Genomic DNA, 6,000 nt, shown 5'->3' with positions numbered 1-6,000 from the left:
CCTCAGATAAAGATTGGACGTAGTCTTCACCTTGACTGCAGTTATTTGAAAATGCTATTAGCTAAATTAATCTTACTCAAATTCCACACTAAGCAAAGATTCTTACTTGGTTTTCATCTAACCTTTCCTTCTGTCCCAACAGCCAGTAGACCATAAAAAGTCTAAGTGCTGTCAGGAAAAATTGTGAAAAGTTATATAATGAACCACAAAGATTTTGAGTCACCTATAATGGAAAGACCAGACACTATCTAAAGCACTGCCTATGGTTACCTCTCTTTCATTGTCTCAGATTTATTTCACAACTCTGTACATTGTAGAGAATGAATAATAATCCAAATGATTCTTGTCCATAAAAATGCAAATAAATAGTGTTCGGTGGAATACAAGTGACTAATTTTGCATCTTTTTGTAAACTCATTTCAACATTCCTTGTTTCCTATATATCTGCATTTCTTTGACTTCTTTGAATTGGCTGTAACATTTTATTGGATCTCTCATTAACTAATGCATGCAATAAAATATTTGATCTATATTCATTTTATATAAAAGTCTTGATTTTATGTTTTTTTTAAATTTATTTTTTTCAATGTTCAGTTTAGGATGTTCCCAGGACTGGGCTGGAGGCATGAGAGATCTGCCAATTTGACACACATGAAATGGTTGCAAATTAAAAATGAAAGAATGGGCAAGTAGGATTTTATAGTAGTGACTTCAGGTTGCCATTGGATTAGAGAGGAGCAAGAGATCAGGTTGGAGTAGTTTCAGAGAAAAGGTATAATTTCAGAGTAGGACTTCAGACAGCACAGAGGAGATGAAGACAGAACTTGTTTGAAGGGTAAGACACAATCTGAGCTAAGACCTGGTGGATAGCAGCATGGCCTGTTCCGAGAGATTTGCTATTTGACAAGGTTTGGATAGGAAAAGTAACGATCAAGTCTCAATTTTATTTGGCATCCCCAACATAGAAGGCAATAGGCACTAGAGTTTCTCAAATCTGACTACCCATTAGAATCACCTGTGGAAATGTAAAAATGCTGATGCCTGGGCCCCATGGTGAGAAATTGTAATGTAATTGCTACGGGGAGTGAGGTGGAGGGAAACTCCCCTGATGATTCTAAAATGAAACCAAGCTATTGAATTACTGTGCTACGCAATGTACATGTGCTCTTTGATTTAATTTAATGCTCATAAAATCCCCACAAGACAGGTATTTTCATTCTTGTTTTACAGATGAAAACACAAAGGCTCAGAGAGACTAAGTGGTTTGCCTAGAGGGCCTTCTGTGACTTGCTGCTAAGAGAATAAGAAAAAGTTTGGTTGGGGTGGGTGGTTTGTGGATAGTTTTTAATGTTGTTATTATATTGTTTAATTATGAATATAGAATTCACTCACAAACCATATATTTAATAAAGTCTTCCTGTGTGCCAGGCTCTGTTCTATTGACTGGGAATAAATATGATGGTCAAAACAAAGTTTCGACCATCATTCTGATGGACTGAATGAGAACTGGCTACTGGACCATCTCTGAGAGGAAGGCTCCGGGCTGAGAGAAGGACAAGGGCAGTAGTAACGTGGCATTACTCTAGGGTATTAAGGAAAGGCTAAGAGAAGCAAATACAACCCACAGTAAACGAAGGAATACAAAGATCACAAAACGTGATTCCCCTGGGGGTCTTGTTAAAATGGAGAGTCTGGGAGGTGGGGTTGGGGGCAAGGGGTCTGGGATTTTGCCATACTGATGGTGTCTGAGCCAGGTTGATGCTGCTGACGCCCAGCCCACATTTCGATTTTTGATTTTAGGTTTTAGTATGGTCAATGAAAACTTCTGTGACTCAGTTTCCTTTTCAGTAATTGGGGTCAATAATTAATCCTACTACATAAAGATTGTGTGCATTAAAGCACAGTGTTTGGACATAGTAACAACTTTATAAGCTTTCTTTATAATTCTGTGTGCTTCACATTTTAAAAGACCTCCCATCAGAGTAGCATGGCATCCTTCTAGGGCATTAAGGAAATGCTAATATAAGCAAGCAGAACACAGGAAAGCTAGGGTAAGGAAGATCCACCCTTCACTGACAATATTATTTCCATGTACCGAAATAACAAGCAGGAGTCTTGTGAAATTTTGGTGATCTCAGTGTACAAGTGTGGAATTGAACTTTTTGAATGTATTTGGGTTTATTAAACCCCGTTAGTAGCAATTGCTTTTATGTGTATAAAACTAATCCCAATTTATGAGATAAAGTAGAAGTCTCACTGCTATCCTTTTATGGAAGTTATTTTAGAGATATAGGGAAATTCACAAAAATAAGAATACAGGAATACATTAAATCAGGGATATTTTGTATAAGGAGTCAATTATGCTAGAAAATGTTCTCATTTTATAAACAGAAAGCTAAGATTATATACAGTTGATTTTAGTAGCTAAGATATAGCTTATTTTTAACAGATGCTACATTTCAGATATGCATTTCAAAAATCTGTTTTTCTAGTATATATAAAGCTAAGAACCCCTCCACCCTCTACCCCACCTTTAGGAAAATCCTCTTGTGAACTCTACATTAAAAAATGTCATGGTAAAAGAGAAAAGACAGTTCCACATCTTTCTGTCTGAGACTTGTTTTTCTGTTCTATATAGTGTGGTTATCATATCGGAGCACTCCTGTGTGGAACTGTAATCTAGTTATAGATACTTGTTATTAGTGTCAATGATAATTACACCATATAGTATTTGATGGTTTTTATAATCTTCAGAGGGATTTCACATACGTGATTTCATTTACTATGCTCCACAACTCTGAGTGGGAGGCCAGGCTGGTTTAATTGTTTATGAAGGAAGACAGGTGAGGCTTGCCCCAAATCACACGGCTGATAAACGGCGGAATCAGAATTAGAGCCCAAGGCTTCAGATTTCTAAGCCAGTGCTCTGCACTTGGCCCATCTATTGTTGCACTGAGCTTCTGACAATGAATGTAATAATCTGTAATGATCTTGCTAAATATAGTATACAGAAATTAGAAGGTATAGGGTAATGCACCTGGGGCAAAATCCAGGGAAGGAATCCTGTGCTAATTGTATTGTGTTCCCTTTATCTATTTTTTCTAGTTTTCTTTTTTTTTTTTAAGATTTTATTGGGGAGTTGGGGGAGGGGAACAGCGTTGGGGAATCAGGGAAAGGGAACAGACAAGTTGCTGTCCTTTTGTTCTTCAGTCCAATTGTGGAGGAGTTGCTTCACTGGTCCATGTTGGTATTAGCATTGCGCTCTTCCCGGGTGAGGCAGTCACTCACCAGCCTTTGGATGGCCACTCATGGCAGCTCAGGAAAGCTCACGCCCTCTGCCAGCCAGCCCCACTGCAGCCTACGCTGTCGCTGACGACTCACGGCAGCCCAGCTCCAGGTAGAGCTGTTGTTCACCATCTTAGCTGTAGAGGGCACAGTGTCACTGGCCCTCATGTGGGATCTGAACTGGGGCACTGATGCTCAGAGCTGGCTTCCCAAGCCAACTCTTAAACAACATTCCACTTGGCCAGCACTATTTTTTCCAGTTTTATCAAGATATAATTGACATATAACATTGTGTAAGTTTAAGGTGAACACCCTGTTGATTTGATACATTTATATGTTGCAAGATGATTATCACCATAGCTAGTTAACACCTCCATCACATCACATAATTAGCATTTCTTTTTTGTGGTGAGAACATTTAAGATCCACTCTTAGCAAAGTATAAAATTCGGTATTATTAACTATAATCACCATGCTGTCATAAGATCCCCAGAACTTTGTTGTCTTCTAACTGGAAGTTTGTATCTTTGGACCATTTTCTTTATCCATTCATCTGTTGATGGATAGTTAGGTTGTTTCCCTATTTTTTGCTTTCCTTTTAAATACCTTTGAGAGATAGATAGAAGCAGAGCTCCCAAATGATAACCCTCTTTATCAAGTTTTCCAGGGTAATGAATCAGAAGTGTTCTCTTTGAAAACTAGATGGTGGCTGATGCCGAATGAGATATTATCCAACTGGGAAAGAGATGGAAACTATCCAAAGGGCTAATTCCCAAGCTAATTGCCCTCCCACACCTTGGTTCTATGCCTATCTCCCCGACTTCCACCCCCAGGCAGGTCACTGAGGATTGTGGAAGAAATCCAAGCTCCTCTCTGGTACTTCTTCAGCCTCCTTACCTTCTCATCTGCACTCCTGGCCCTTGAGAACATGTATTTCTTCCCTGTTCTTCTTCCTTCCTTTGATAATTTAAATAAAAGATACTTTAGCACAAAAAAGAAAGAGCAAAGTGTATCATCGCCACAAAAATCCTGTTGACCCTGCTACACAGTACTATGAACACATTAGACAGAGCAAGCAAGCAGCGAGATGGAAAACACTAAAAAAAAAAAAAAAAGGCAACTATTGGGTTGTCAGAAAAGTCATGATGCATGTTTGTAACACATGGCACTAGTTCATTTTTGGAAGTACTGGAGTCATTCACATCTATGTTATTGCTATGTTATGTGACAGCTGACAGTTCTAGCTTCATTCTAAAAAAAAATTGAATGATTTCATTGAGTTTTGGAGATTTTACAAGTTGAAGATGAAAGGACCAAACCGCATTTTTGCCATATTTTACTGTTTTACTTCCATAAAGGGAAGAACGCACCTCAAGCTTGTGAAAAGTTGCATAAGGTTTATGGTGACAATGCTCCACAAGAACATCAGTGCCAACGATGGTTCACAAAATTCTGTGCTGGTGATTTTGATCTCAACCACGCTCCTCAGTCAGGGAGGCCCACCAAGGTTGAGGATGACAAAATAAAGGCATTGATCAAGCCAAACTCACATTACATGACAGGAGAGATTGCAGGAACATTGAACATCCATCATTCAAGCATTCGTGACCACCTGAAGAAGCTGGGATACGTAAGCAAGCTCGATATTTGGGTTCCGCAAGAACTCAAAGAAGTTCATTTGATGGCACGTATAAACATCTGCAATATGCTCATTAAATGTGAGAAAAACAATCCTATTTTGAAGTGACTGATAACTTGTAATGAAAAGTGAATTGTTTACAACAATGTGGTGTGCAAACAGTCTTGGTCCCGATGTGATGATTCGCTTCAAACGACATTGAAAGCAGACATTCATCAGAGGAAGGTTATCCTGTCAGTGTGGTGGGATTTTAAAGGTGTCATGTTTTTTGAGCTCCTACCAAGGAACCGAACAATCATGAATGTGTACTGTCAGCAATTGGACAGTTTGAATGAATCCATCATCCAGAAACGTCCAGAGCTTGTTAATCATAAAGTAGTTGTATTCCATCGCAACAATGCGAGACCACACACAAGTTTGATCACCCGATAAAAATGATTGGAGCTTGGATGGGATGTGTTGTCACACCCACCATACTCACCTGACCTTGCGTTGTTAGACTTCCACTTGTTTCGCTGTCTTAAAAACTCCTTGCATGATATAACTTTCAATTCAGATGAGGCTGTAAATCAGCACCTTGTTCAGTTTTTCACAAATAAAGACAGATCTTTCTATGAATGAGGAATTATGAAGCTCACTGAAAGATGGCAAAAGGTTATTGAACAAAATGGGCAATGTATTATTGATTGATATTTGTTCTTTATATAAATAAACAACCTTTGAAAAAACAGACAAAATACATGATGACTTTTCAGGCAACCCAATAGTATGGTGTGCTATTTTCTACAGTTTGCTGGCTGTGTTTTGGATGCCTGATAAAACTTTGCCATGTGGGATTGTTCCCGTTTTTCCAAAGTTCAGTTTTGTTTTTGTATCTAATTGTCCTCAAAGTCCAGAAAGATCCTTATAACTCAAGGCTAATCATATTCATTTATCTTCATTTGTCCTGGAGTCTGGTTGGTGCTTTGGCTGGATCATCTGAGAAGCAGACGCCAAGATGGAGTTGAAAGTGGGAGAGATTTATAGGGGTTAGTCTTTGTGGAAGATAAAAGGGAGAGGAAGAAGGAAAATGCAAG

This window comes from Hipposideros armiger, unplaced genomic scaffold (assembly GCF_001890085.2).
Source record: "Hipposideros armiger isolate ML-2016 unplaced genomic scaffold, ASM189008v1 scaffold_190, whole genome shotgun sequence".
Taxonomy (NCBI): domain Eukaryota; kingdom Metazoa; phylum Chordata; class Mammalia; order Chiroptera; family Hipposideridae; genus Hipposideros; species Hipposideros armiger.
Note: the sequence above shows the minus strand (reverse complement) of the source record.